Genomic DNA, 14,878 nt, shown 5'->3' with positions numbered 1-14,878 from the left:
AGTGAGTCGTGCAACGTTAGAAACCACTCGACCAATCAAGTGTGTTGGAGATGACGGAACACCTCCATGTGGTTTAAGGAGTGTGTGTGACGATTTAAGGCACGTTAGTCTGCGTTTGGTCTAGTGTGAAAACTGGTCCTGAGTCCTGGAGTGGCCCGGAGAATCACGCGACCGCACTGGAATTCCGGCGGTGCAGGAAACAGGTTCCTTCAGGCATCAGGACCTATATTCGATTCTGTAGGCCGATCCTACAGGACCCTGTAGGCCAATTGCTGAAAAACACCCTCATAGCATTATCCCTCCTCCTCCAAACTTTTGTTGTTGCAGCAGCGTCTCCTATTACATACAGAACCACGCTGGAGTTCAGTGAGCTCTTTAGAACCTGCTCCCATTCTTTCACTAAAGTGTGCAGGACTAGGCAATGGGGCTGAATCAGACACCTGAATTCATTGATGAGATAAGGTGTCCCAATATTTTTGTCCCTATAGTGGATGTATATATATATATATATATATATATATATATATATATATGTAATGTTATTACATATAGACAGTTCCATGTGCATATGTGGACAAGATGTGTGTGTGTGTGTGTGTGTGTGTGTGTGTTATGCAGAGTTGGCATTACTGACAGCATATAGTTTGGCAGGCTGAGATTGTGCAGGGACTGCTTTTAATGATGCCAGGGAGAGAGGGCGAGAGAGTGCACGAGAGAGTGCGCGAGAGAGAGACTCATTAGATGTTCTTATCTTCTTTGCATTTCTCCTCTTAGGTACCATCATGGCTCATCCATCATTCACATATTAACACATTACCTGCACATAGTTAGCATCATGCTAATTGGTGAGGTATACGCTTCCAGTACTTACAAGCTACATTAGTCTCATAGCTGATGGACGAGGTTTGGGGTGGGCGGGTTAGCGGCGCGTGAGGTCGATGTTTTGGTGAAGTGTGGCTTTAATGTGGAGCTCCGGAGCCGGAACGCTTCCCGTCAGTCCACGTTAACGTCACGTCTGATCGGATCAGCTTCTCCGCGTTACGGTGCAGGTTTGCTCCTTCAAAATGAGCTTTGTCCGGAGGCGGTGCAGCTGGCACACACACACACACACACACACACACACACACACAGACTCTATCTGCTCTCGCTGACCCCTGGTGCTCTTTTTGAATGAACTGTAATTAGTGAATGTCCAGATTGCTGAAGTAACACACACACACACAAGCCTCTGCCTCTCCAAGACACATTCCCCAACTGAAACCCCTCCCTATACAAGCGGAACTCCTCCCAGAACAACAGAAACTCCTCCCAGTACAACCAAATCCCTTCCCAGTACAACCAAATCCCTTCCCAGAACAACTGAAACCCATTCCCCTACAACCAAACTCCTTCCCATTCACCCGAAACCTCCCCCAGGAAAACAAAACTCCTCCCAATACATCCCAGAACCCCCTCCCAGAACAACTGAAACCCCTCCCCATACAACCGAACCCCCTCCCAGTTCACCCGAAACTCCAGTACTTTTTCCAAGAGGGAATCCGCTCTGCTTCTGCACTGAAAGCTCAGTGAAGACGGTCTGAGACACTGGGGCTCTGTCTGGGAGAAGGAGGCGGGTCTCTACTGAGCACCTGACTCTGGTTGCAGATTGGTCAACATGGCGGACAGTTTTGACCTCATTTCTATAAAAGCTCAGGGAACGGAACCACAGTGTTGATGTTTCCTAGTCACTGCTATCATGCAGTACTAACACACACACACACACACACACACACACACACACACCTAAACTCCTTTAATGACCTCGGTATACGTCTCGGTATGCATGTTCTATCTGCACGATTACAGTAGCGGTTTAACTGCGGTGCGGAGCTTAAAAAGAGCTGAGCGCTTGGAGTAACCGGTGAGTCATAATACAGCCTGTGGGCGGACGGCGAGACTCAGCATCAAAAAGAGAACCAACGAGGCGTTCGCTCGGGTCGCTCACATAAACTACACCCAGGTCTCGCTGTTTCCTTTTTGACGCTGCTCTGGAACGACCGTGTTCCTGTTAACCAATTTAGGGCGGCGGGGCCGCTGGAGCCTACACGGAGCTGACCGTGGGGTCACGAGTGCTCGAGAGCTGGACAAGCGCAGACAGACTCACCTCACTCTTCTCATTGACCTCACCGTTCTGCCTCTACCTCTCAGCCCTCTTGCAAAAATCACAAAAGGTTGCGTCCCAAACCGCACACTCCCACACTAAACAGTGTATTAGCAGCCTGGTCTACCAACACCTGACTTATACTATACGTCCAAATGTTTGTGGACACCTCGTCTAATGAATGCATTCAGCTACTATTGCTGACAGATGTAGAGAAGTACTGCCAATAGAATAGGACTCTCTGGAGCAGATCAACATCATGAACCTATTGGCTCCATGCTGCCTAATGCCAGGCGTGGGCTAGAGGGGTATAAAGCCCCCCAGCAGCATTGAGCTGTGGAGCAGTGGAAGAACTGTGTTCTCTGGAGTGATGGTGGTGGAGCTCCATCCAGTACTTTTGCATAGGATGAGTTGAGGAGTTGAAGATGATGAGGTGGGCTGGGGTGGTGATCATCATCCATCTTCCGCATACTTTTGTTGCTGAATGCAATCAAATCCTCGCAGCAATGGTCCTAGTAGACCGTCTTCTTCCCTGGACAGTAGAGACAGTTACTCCAACAAAAGCAGGATCAGCTCTCTTTAATACCCTTGATTACAAAAGAGACAATGAATGAGGGGGTGTCCAAATACTTTTGTCCATTTAGTGCACCTTTAGCAGATGTGCTTGGACAGAGGGCCTGCGCTAACTATGCTTAACCCTAGAATATCACTCAATGCTGATCAGGGGTGGGGCTTGAACCCACGACTGACCACTTTATGATCTTCCAGGCCCAACACCTCCCCCCTGGACTATGGCTGGGTGGACTGATGGGTCAGCAGCCTTTTGCAGGTAATGGGGTTATTATGTATTAAGTGTTTGTAGCAACAAAATCAGATTGATTGGCCAATCAACCAGTCAATCAATTAATCAATCAATCAAAAAAGCTATTTTTAAAATATTATTATAGCTGGAGCTGCCCGGACCAAGCAGAGGCCAGGGGTTTCTTGGTGGGGTTTTCTCACACCTTCTTTCTTTACTGCTGATTTCTGTCCCGAGCCTCCCTCTACCCCCCTCCCTCCCTCCCTCTGTAACAGCTTCCCCTCCTGCTTGGTTAAAGGCTCTAATTGACATTTATTTGATTATTCATGAGCTTGTTTATCTGATTGTATTTCCCTCACGCTGAGAGTTGCAGCGAGTGCGAACTTGACCGCCTGCAGCCGTCTCGTCTGAGATCTCACAGAGTTCTTCTGGTATTGATTGGCGGGGGTGTGGGGGTGTACGTTTTGGGTCTAAGACTAATGTAGGCGTTCCTGTTTAGCACTTTCACTATACGCTATATTGACAAAAGTATTGGGACACAGCTGTAGTTAAGGAATTGTATGTTCCATTCAGTCTCATTCAGTCCAATCAAGCCCCTAGCCAGGCAGTCTACCTTTCTTCCACACATCAGTGAAAGAACGGGAGGTTCTAAAGAGCTCACTGAACTCCAGTGTGGTTCTGTATGTAATAGGAGACACCGCTGCACCAACAACTATAACAACAAGTCAGCTGAGGAAATTTCTTTCCATCTGAAATTTCATCACATCTACAGTAAAAGGTAAAGGTGCATGTATTTGTCACTGTACAGCGAAATGTGTCCCCCGCATTTAACCCATCTGGTAGTGAACACACACTCACACACACGTGTTAGGGGCAGTGAGTACACATACACACCCAGAGCGGTGGGCAGCCAACTCCAGCGCCCTGGGAGCAGAGAGGGTAAAGGGTCTTGCTCAAGGGCCCAACAGTGGCAGCTTGCCGAGCCCGGGAATCGAACCCACAACCCTGTTATCGATATCCCGGCGCTCTAACCGCTGAGCCACCACTGCCCCACTTCTGATCCACCTGTTAGTTGCAGCAGCAGTGTGTGAAACTACCTCCACCATGTTTGGAAGCTGTGGATTAGTCTGGCTAGCTGTCAGGGTAAGCTGAAATTGATCTGACCAATCAGAGCCAGACTCACCTCCTTATACAGTAGACCCGCCCCCTTCTCCCAGACCGAGCCTGAGTATCTCAGACCGTCTTCACTGAGCTTCCAGTGCAGAAGCAGAGCGGATTTCCCCCTGGACCAGAGAGGACGCCATGCAGGTCCTGCTGCAGACGAGCGCTCTCTTCCAGACAAGACTGTCTGTCTGTCAATCACATCATTTCTAAGTGTAGCCCCGCCTTCTTCTGATAGAGCAGAGTAAGGGTTAAACTGATGTCTGGGGGAAATTAAAGATTGGTCAGTATCAGCACAGAGAGACTAACTGCTGGAATCTGGAGACACTGGAGACGGAGAGACCGTTTAGAGGAGGAAGAGGAGATGGAAAATGGGCGGAGCTCTTTTTTGTCACTAAAACATATAAGGGATGGGCGGAGCTACACATCATACTGCAACCAGCCATTTGAGAGGTGGAGGACAGCTTTAGCTCATGCTTATAGATTACAGTGAGTCAGAAAGCACACAATCAGGTCTATTAGAGATTACTGAACATCTCCACCCGCTTTGAGGAGAGCGTGGGATGATCTAGGCCTGCGGTTAGCACCATGCTAATCGGTGTACATAGGCGTCCTAATAGGCTGGCCTGTCAGCGTCCTTGGCCTTGTGGATTCGGTACAGACGTCTTGCTCCCAAACGGAAGGAGCAGCAGCGCGAGCCGGTGGACGCTGACAGCGCTGGAGCTCGGGCGTAATTACGAGGTCGGCGCGAAATTAACACCGTAGCGAGAAATAACATCCGAAAATGATTATTCTCTCAGACAGCTTAACCTCGGCGAGGACTCGGCGGTCCAGAACAGATCGGCTAAGAACGAATTCAGCCGCAAATCACTCATACGGTGGATATTACAGAGTGAAGTAGATTACCCTGGAATAGATTAATGATGAATGTCATAAAAGAGTCGAATTGCCCCGTGTTCAGTATCGCTGTAAGCAAAGTTTCAGTGTGTGTGTGTGTGTGAGAGAGTGAGAGTGTGTGTGTGTGTGTGCGTGTGTGTGTGCTTGCGTAGGTGTATTTCTGTATAATCAGCACTTTAACTGTACTCTCCTCGCTACTCAGCATTCGATATGTGCGAGTGATTTTCTGCGGGGATATCTGTCCCATACACACAGGCTCTCTTCAGATACACACACACACACACATACACACACATACACTGTTGAGCTGTGTTACATTTGGATGTTGGAGTTGGGGATGATGAGGTGGGGTGGTGATCATCATCATCATCATCATCCAACATCCTGACCTTACTAACTCACACTCCTGTGGCTGAATGCAATCAAATCCTCACAGCAATGCTGTCCTCCAAAATCTAGTAGATAGCCGTCTTCCTCCCTGGACAGTAGAGTCAGTTACTGCAACAAAAGACGGATCGACTCTTTTTAAAATGCTCTTGATTTCAGAAGAAACAATGATTGAGCAGGTGTCCCAATACTTTTGTCATTTCCCATCAGGCCGGGAAGGCGTAACCGTTATGTACCGGAATGGGACGGGATTGGATTAACGGATGCCGCTGCATGTTACACTCACCAGCACCAGAGTTGGAGAGGAATAGCAGTGGACAGCTGGGGCAGAGTGTGTGTGTGTGTGTTTGCCGGGCTGTCGATGATGCTGCGTGTGTGTAAATGCCTCTGCTCCGCTGCGCTTTCCCACGCTCGGCTTTGAGGACTCGCCCAGCCCAGAGTTTTTGTCCCGTTTTGTGTCCTGGGGCTGCGCTGTTATCAAAACCCTCCTCCAACTTCAGCAGCAGGCCAGAAAGAGCCGGAGGGCAACTGGAACCGCAGCACCCCCGACACGGAGCTAACCACGGGGTCAGCGAGCGACCGGAGGGTGAGACAGGCCCAGATGGACGTAGGCTGCGCTCTTTACTCCCCTGCTCGCAGGTCGGCCACAGTAAAGAAGCGTTTTGGCAACAATTCAATTTGACAGTTTCCCCCCTTTCCCCTTACCCCAGACATGTTTGGTGGCTTTTTTAGCGATACACTGGTCTACTGTGTAAATACACGAAATGGACAAAAGTATTGGGACACCTGCTCATTCATTCACTGTTTCTTCTGAAATCAAGGGTATTACAAAGAGCTGATCCTGCTTTTGTTGAAGTAACTGTAAATCTCTACTGTCCAGAGAAGAAGACTTTCTACTAGATTTAGGATTGCTGTGAGGATTTGATTGCATTTAGCGATGAGAGTGTGCATTATCGAGGGCAGGATGTTGGATGATCCCCAACTCATCACCGTCCATCATTCCAGAGAACACTTCAGCTCCTCCACTGCTCCACAGCTCAATGCTGGGGGCCTTATTCCCCTCTAGCCCACGCCAGGCATTAGGCAGCATGGAGCCAATAGGCCCATGTTTATTGATCTGCTCCAGAGAGTCCTATTCTATTGGCAGTACTTCTTCTCTACAGAGACTAGACAAGCTGTGTGTGTGTGCATTTGCACATCTGTGTCAGCAATGAGTGCAACTTAGCTGAATATGCATTCATTAGATAGTGTGTCCACATACTTTTGGACAGCTTGCTCTTGACCGGTTGCCTGTAGATGCAGGTGGGCCCCGAGTGACAGCGGGGTCACGGTGCAGGACAGGATGGATGGAGGGTGGGGGAGGTGGCCGCTGATGGTGCTGAGGGACAGTAAATCCTGCGCGTGGAGGCGGTGCTGGGCAGTAATGGCTGTTAGTGGACGTGGCAGGGCGCTTGGCAGCAGAGGTGAGTGCTGCCTTTCCGCCAGCCGGACGCTGGGGTGGAGGGAAGATGGTGAAGTGGTGGGTGTTTAATGGAAGAGTGTTTGTGTGCTGGTGTGATATGTAGGTTTATAGACCATGTCTTTCTTTTAGTCATGCATTAGTCAAAGACAGAGGCGCTGTTGCCTTTTCCGGATGGAGCGAGTTAGCAGGCGGCCAGGACTCTCTCAGTGGGCGAGTGATATAGAGTTAGAGAGGAAGGGAAGAGCAGCACCAGTCTGAGAAAGGTTGGCAATTCAGCTGCACTGATTTTGAAATATTCCATAAAATAAGACACTGCGCTGAATTGAATCATTGAATCAGTTCTTTGAATTGGATCATTAAACTGGCTCTTTTAATAGGAATATTGTATTGCATTAGTGAACTGGACCATTAAATTAGATCATGTATCTTGGAAAAGTTCATTTGATTCATTGAACTCATTCAGATCGCTGATTTGAATCATTAAGTTTGAATATCGTATTGGATCTTTAAATTCATTAATGTCATTGATCTGGATCATCAAAGTTGATCACTGATTTCATTGAATTCTTTCTGAACATTAAACTGAATTGTTTAATTGAATCATTAAGTTTGAATCATTGACTTGGTTCATTACATTTATTGAATTTCTTCCGATCAATGTAAACTGAATTCGTTTGCTCATTCAGATAACTGAATTGAATGAATATATAAACTGAATCATTGACGTCATTCAGATCGCTGATTTGAATCATTCAATTTGAATATCGTGTTGTATCTTTGAATTCATTGATTCTTTGACCTGGATCATCAAAGCAGATCACTAATTTCATTGAATTCATTCTAAACATTGGATAAACATCGGAACATGGATCACTAACAATCACTGTTTGAATCATTGACTTATAATTAATTTGAGTCAACAAATTCATTGAATTCCTTCCCATCAACGTAAACTGAATCATGACACAAGACTGTTGATTCATTTGCTCATTCAGATCACTGAATCGAATGAATAAATAAACTGAATCATTGAAGTCATTCAGCTCATTGACCTGAATCATTCAATTGGAGCATTGGAATTGATCACTGAATTGAATTATTAAATTGGATCACTGAATCATTTTCTAAAGTATCTGGGATGAAGGGGGTTTACATCCCTACTACTGGGTCTATCACTGACCTAAACAGTGCATATACACACATACACACACACACACCAACAGGCACTATTAGGTCCCTATTACACTCCCCTTTGCTCTATGTGCTTTATAGCCATATCCAACCAGACAGCACTACATCTGTACTGCTCCCTAGGGGAGCTTTCTGCTTACTCACAAACACACACACACACACATACACACACACACACACACACACACACACACAAACAAACACTCACTGTCACAGAATGTTGGCAAATGAATTAGTGTGTGCAAAAATGATGGCGAGTGAAAAAGTTATATATATATAAAATGTATATACAGTGAGTCCAAGAAGTATTTGATCCCTTGCTGATTTTCTTTGTTTGCCCACTAATAAAGACACTATCCTTCTGCACTTTTAATGGTAGATATATTCTAACATGGAGAGACAGAATATCAAGACAAAAATCCAGAATATAATTTTAAAGAATATATTTTAATTAATTTGTATTTCAATGAGGAAAATAAGTATTTGATCCCTCTTGCCAAACACACTCAATACTTAGTGGCAAAGCCTTTGTTTGCAAGCACAGCGGTGAGACGTTTGTTGTAGTTAACCACAAGTTTAGCACACACACCAGGGGGAATTTTGGCCCACTCTTCTTTGCAGATCCTCTCTAAATCATGAAGGTTGGTGGGCTGTCGCTTGGCAACTCTGACCTTCAGCTCCCTCCATAGATTTTCGATCGGATTGAGGTCTGGCGACTGGCTGGGCCACTCCATGACCTTAATGTGATTTTTCTTGAGCCAATCCTTTGTTGCCTTTGCTGTATGTTTAGGGTCGTTATCATGTTGGAAGACCCAACCACGGCCCATTTTCAGATCCCTGGCAGAGGGGAGGAGGTTGTCCCTCAGGATTGTGCGGTACATGGCTCCATCCATCTTCCCAGTGATGCGGTGAAGTAGCCCTGTACCCTTGGCAGAGAAACACCCCCAAAACATTATGCTTCCACCTCCATGCTTGACGGTGGGCACAGTGTTCTTGGGGTCATAGGCAGCATTTTTCTTCCTCCACACATGGCGGGTGGAGTTGAGGCCAAAAAGTTCAATTTTGGTCTCGTCTGACCACAAAACCTTCTCCCAATAACTTGGTTCATCTTTCAAATGATCATTGGCATACTTGAGGCGCGCCTCCACATGTGCTCTCTTCAGCAGGGGTACCTTTCGGGCACTGCAGGATGTGAATCCATTGTTGCGCAAAGTGTTGCCAATTGTTTCCTTGCAAACTGTGGTCCCAGCTGCCTTCAGGTCATTTGCTAACTCCTGCCGAGTGGTTGCAGGACGATTTCTGACTGTTCTCAGCATCATTGCCACCCCACGAGGCGAAATCTTCTTTGGAGCACCGGGCCGAGGTCTGTTGATTGTCATGTTATACTCTTTAAACTTTCTGATAATTGCACCAATAGTTGTTACTTTCACATCCAACACCTTACTAATCTTTTTGTAGCCCATTCCAGCTTTGTGAAGGTCAACAATTCTGACTCTGAGGTCCTGTGACAGCTCTTTGGTTTTACCCATGTTGGAGACTTGAAATCTGTGTGATCTGTCTGATTCTGTGGACAGGTGTTTTTCACACAAGTGATTAGTGAGAACAGGTGGCTTCAGGTCAGGTAACAAGTTGATTGGGAGTGTCTAACTGGTCTGTAAAAGCCAGAACTGCTAATGAATACTAAGGGATCAAATACTTATTTCACTCCATGAAATACAAATCAATTAATATATATTCCTTAGATTTATTTTCTGGATTTTCTTTTTAATATTCTGTCTCTCCATGTAAGAATACATCTACCATTAAAAGTATAGAATGATCATGTCTTTATTAGTGGGCCAACGAAGAAAATCAGCAAGGGATCAAATACTTCTTGGACTCACTGTATATATATATTAAAAACATTTGGACCTGAATCACCTTCCTAACGCTGCCGTAATCTTCCCCCTAATCACAGATATTAGATACATCGACTCTACTGGACACTCCAAGGCCGCACTCTTCTCCATACACTCGCATGTTATGAGCCCATAGACTGATCAATGGCCTTCCACCTCAAGCTGCCCCCCCCCACACACACACACACTCACGCAAACACACACTCACACACACAGGCACGTACACATGTCTATTATCTGAGAGTGATTTACGAGCTGACCTTATTGTGCACTGATACAAATAAACCCACCCTTGATAGATTGTTAGTGTGTGTGTGTATCTGTATGTGTGTGTGTGCGCGTGTGTGTGTGTTTGATTTGGACGGCCAATCGTGCGCGTCGTCCCTCCAGCATTAGCAAAACACGCCTCTGCTCTTATTGGAGATGAAATATGTGCGTCTCCATGCCGATCGATTTTGCGCCTGTGTTTGTTTGTTTTCGTTGTTGTTGTTTTTTTGCGATGAAACAAACAACTGAAGTGTCATTCACGTCTAGCCGCGATCTGGCCGTGAGTATCTAATGACCGGCCGCTCATTTAGAGCACTCGGGCTCGGCTGAAGTGTGTCTTTCTGGGTGTTTTTCTTGGTAATGCTGCGGCTCGAGAGAGATGTTGACATAAACAGTTGTTTACGAAAACAAAAAAACGTTGACATTTAAAAAAACATCTTCAGCTGAAGAACCTCCAAAACGTTCCTCGAGGATCTAATACTTTTAACAGTGTGGAGCCACGAGAGTCAAGCCGAGAACTCAGAAAGTTCAAGTGGCTTCTGCTTGTCCACTCTCTGGAGCAGATACACAAACATGACCCTATTGGCACCATGCCATCTAATGCCAGGCGTGGGCTAGAGGGGTATGAAGCCCCCCAGCATTGAGCTGTGGAGCAGTGGAAGAACTGTGTTCTCTGGAATGATGGTGGTGGAGCTCCATCCAGTACTTTTGGATGGGATGAGTTGGGGGGTTGGGGATGATGAGGTGGGGTGGTGATCAATCATCCAACATCCTGACCTCACTAACTCTTTAACACTTTTGTTGCTGAATGCTATCAAATCCTCACAGCAATGCTCCTCCAAAATCTAGGATTTCCAAAGCTAGGCGTCCCAATACTTTTGGCACAATTCCATTCCTTCAAAAGAGGGTTCTATAGGGGTTCTTTACTTAAGCACCGTTTGGGCTGAAACGCTCCTGATAGCTTCAGAATGAGTGGGCGGGGCTAAACTGCTGTAGGCTGAATAGTAAGTAGATATATGTAAATGAGTTGGCTTTTGTGACATCACAACAACAGTGGCTTTAAAATTGGGGCTGTTTGTGGTGTATATTTTCTTTGGTGCTTTTAAACAATATTTACACATCAAAACATCAAACAAACTTTTATGTTTAAATAAAGTAAATAAATGAGTTTTGATGTTTTTCTTCTATGATATCGGCTCTTTAATCCTCTTCTTTCAAACTTCTATCTGCTTTCATGTTATTTGTGTATGTTTAGAAGTTTTGAGCTTATGGTAGTACAGTAGAGCGTGTGTGTGTGTGTGTGTGTGTGTGTGTGTTTAGTGTTGGGGGGTCAAAACAAAACAAAATGAAAAAAAAATGCATATTTATGAAGTCCAATTGCAGCCTGCCAGCGATGGATGAATCTCTGGCCTTAATTGTGTCTCATAAATATGCATGTGTCAGGACATTTCATCACACACACACACACACACACACAGAAGTGCAAATTAAGGACTATCTCCCTGTAATGGGGTTCTGTCAACTATCTAACTCAGAGATGCCGTAGATTCATCTGGAGGAACTGAAGTGAAAATGCTTCATTTACCGACCTGTGAAATCTGTGTTTGATCATTTGCTGTATTTCTGCTCTCATTAGGATCGTCTGCGTCAGAACTAATAACCCGTAAGTCCATGAGGCCGAACATCGCAGGTCTATCTCACGCTGCGTCCGCGGCCCGAATCAGTGCTTTACCATAAAACAGAACCTCAGGAGAGGCCGGTCGTCTAATCTCACGCTCTCGGCTAAAACAGGTCCGATAGCCGTGCTGCACAGAACCACGCTGCAGTGGATCCGCCAGCCCAAACAGACCCGTTAGCTATGAGTGTAGACATTACGCTAAAAGAAGGCAGCTAGCTATGCTAACCTTAAATGCTCAGGCTTAACTGGATAAGTCAGCCATGCTAAGCTAAACTACACGAGTCAGCTATGCTAAGCTAAACTACATGAGTCAGCTATGCTATGCCAAACTAAGCTACAGTAAACCAATGAGTTATGCTAAGCTAAAATAGAGAAATCAGCTATGCTAAGCTAAACTACATGAGTCAGCTATGCTAAGCTAAACTACATGAGTCAGTTGTGCTAAGCTAAACTACATGAGTCAGCTATACTAAGCTAGATATGCTAAGCTAAACTACATGAGTCAGCTATACTAAGCTAGATATGCTAAGCTAAACTACATGAGTCAGTTGTGCTAAGCTAAACTACATGAGTCAGTTGTGCTAAGCTAAACTACATGAGTCAGCTATACTAAGCTAGATATGCTAAGCTAAACTACATGAGTCAGCTATACTAAGCTAGATATGCTAAGCTAAACTACATGAGTCAGTTGTGCTAAGCTAAACTACATGAGTCAGCTATACTAAGCTAGATATGCTAAGCTAAACTACATGAGTCAGTTGTGCTAAGCTAAACTACATGAGTCAGCTATACTAAGCTAGATATGCTAAGCTAAACTACATGAGTCAGTTGTGCTAAGCTAAACTACATGAGTCAGCTATACTAAGCTAGATATGCTAAGCTAAACTACATGAGTCAGCTATGCTAAGCTAAACTACATGAGTCAGCTATGCTAAGCTAAACTACATGAATCATCTATGCTAAGCTAAACTACATGAGTCAGCTATGCCGGATGCAGTCAAATTCTCCAAATTCCAGGACAAGGCTTTCATCCCGGGACAGTAGAGACACTTTCTCCCACTTTTGAATCCCCTAGATTTCAGAAGAAACACTGAATGAACAGGTGTCCCAATACTTTTGTCTTTTTATTGTATGACTTGGAGTTAATGGGAGGTTCTGTAAGGCCGCTGCTGAGTGAAGGGTGATGCTGTATGAAGGCGTAGACTTTCTGTCTTGGCCCGGTCCGAACCTCGGAGCTGTGTGTTCTCTGCAGTCGGTCATTAAATGGTAAGTTTGACCATTTAGAGCCAGATCACTTTAATGGCTCTGGCGCTCCCAGTGCAGATGATTCCATGATTGAGTCTGTATTGACCGATTGGCCCCAACACACAGCTACTTCTGGAAGCTTTAATAGACTAGCAAGCTCTTGCTCTCTCTCTCTTTCACACACACACACACACACACACACACACACACACACACACACAGCCATAAAGGTTTGCAGATATACCGTTTAAAAAAAAGCTGACGCTGCAGTTTCTCGATGCACTTCCTAAAACGGCTCACATGTGAAATAAGTAGCTGCTAAGTCCTGAGCAACAATGCGGCGCTCCGAGGATATCAGCCTGTGTTCCCTCCAGCTCCTCCAGATTCAGCTGTCCAAACAAACATTCTGGAGTTCGAGGCAGCAGGACGCAACCATGAGAAACGCTCTGGTCCGAAGGACTAAAACCGAGAACCTCCAGCTCCGGTCCTGCAGGCCTCCTGCTGTGGTCTGATGGCAGGTGGGAGAAGATCATCCAATATTTTTGATTAAAACCACAGATGGTTGTCAGAGCTCGGCGGGGCGACACGTAAACACCCGAGAGCTGGTGCTCGTACTGATGGAAACAGATAAATGAACTTTGTTGATCATCTGGAGACCTGTAAACTTTTACATTTCAAACAGAACCATTATGTTATTTTTTTATTTTTTTTAAATGTAATGTAACTTATTTTTTATGTCAAATTCTTATATAAAAAATTACAAACTAGACTAAAAATCTATTTTTTTTTATCAGGGTTTGAACAGCACTGCTACAAATTCTAAAATGAAACAAATTGTAAACTAATTTATTTTAAAATTCAAACAGGACGAGTTTATATTTAAAACTATTTGAAGTTTAATTTTAAGTATGGAACTGTTAGAAGTTTTAATGTCACCTACACATATTTGGGGACATGCAATCTTTGCAGAAGTTTTAAATTTCAAACAGAACCATTATCAAACAGAAAGATTTAAAAAAAAAAAATATCAAAGTGAACCATTCACCTTTTTAAAAAATATCAAAAAGAACAATTTCAGTGTCAAATCTTTAAACAGAGCCATTTAAAATCCTTTTGAACTGAAAACAGAAAGCAAACTATTGGAAAATGTCTTTACGTACTTTGATAGTTCAGTACTTTGATATTTATGTACTGGTTTTAGAGCATTGTAATATTGAAGTACTGTGGTATTTGAGTACTGTGGTATTTTCGAGCACTGTGGAATTGGAGTACTATAATTGGGTACTGTGATATTTGAATACTGTGGTATTTGAGTACTGTGGTATTTAAATACTGTGATTTTTGAGCACTGTGATATTTAAATACTATAGTATTTGAGTACTGTGGTATTTGAATACTATGGTATTTGAGTACTGTGGTATTTAAATACTGTGGTATTTGAGTACTGTAATATTTGAATACTATGGTATTTGAGCACTGTGGTATTTAAATACTGTGGTATTTGAGCACTGTGATATTTAAATATTATGGTATTTAGGTACTGTGGTATTTGAGTACTGTGGTATTGTGATACTTCTATTTCTATGTAATCTACATTTAGGCCATACTGCCCACTGTTGGGAACATAGCTCTTAGTCTATGCCCAGCATGCTCGTGAATGAGGGAAAGATCACACAGAGAGCTGTCCGCCTTGCGTAGAAGAGTTTTATTGCGTTGGTCTGCAGAGAACGGAGACTACATAACATACAGAGAT

General features: G+C 44.5%; 1 protein-coding gene across 1 annotated transcript in view; it reads left to right on the top strand.

Annotated features, from left to right (window-relative positions):
- The first annotated feature begins 13,545 nt into the window (after positions 1 to 13,545).
- nlgn2b (neuroligin 2b) overlaps positions 13,546 to 14,878 on the top strand; it is a 55,229-nt gene continuing 53,896 nt past the window's right edge. The window contains exon 1 of the mRNA XM_072659674.1: positions 13,546 to 13,643. The gene's annotated coding sequence lies outside the window, so the exon portion shown is untranslated. The remainder of the gene's footprint in view (positions 13,644 to 14,878) is intronic.

Source organism: Salminus brasiliensis, chromosome 16 (assembly GCF_030463535.1).
Source record: "Salminus brasiliensis chromosome 16, fSalBra1.hap2, whole genome shotgun sequence".
Taxonomy (NCBI): Eukaryota; Metazoa; Chordata; class Actinopteri; order Characiformes; family Bryconidae; genus Salminus; species Salminus brasiliensis.
This window is presented reverse-complemented; position numbering and strand designations above follow the sequence as displayed.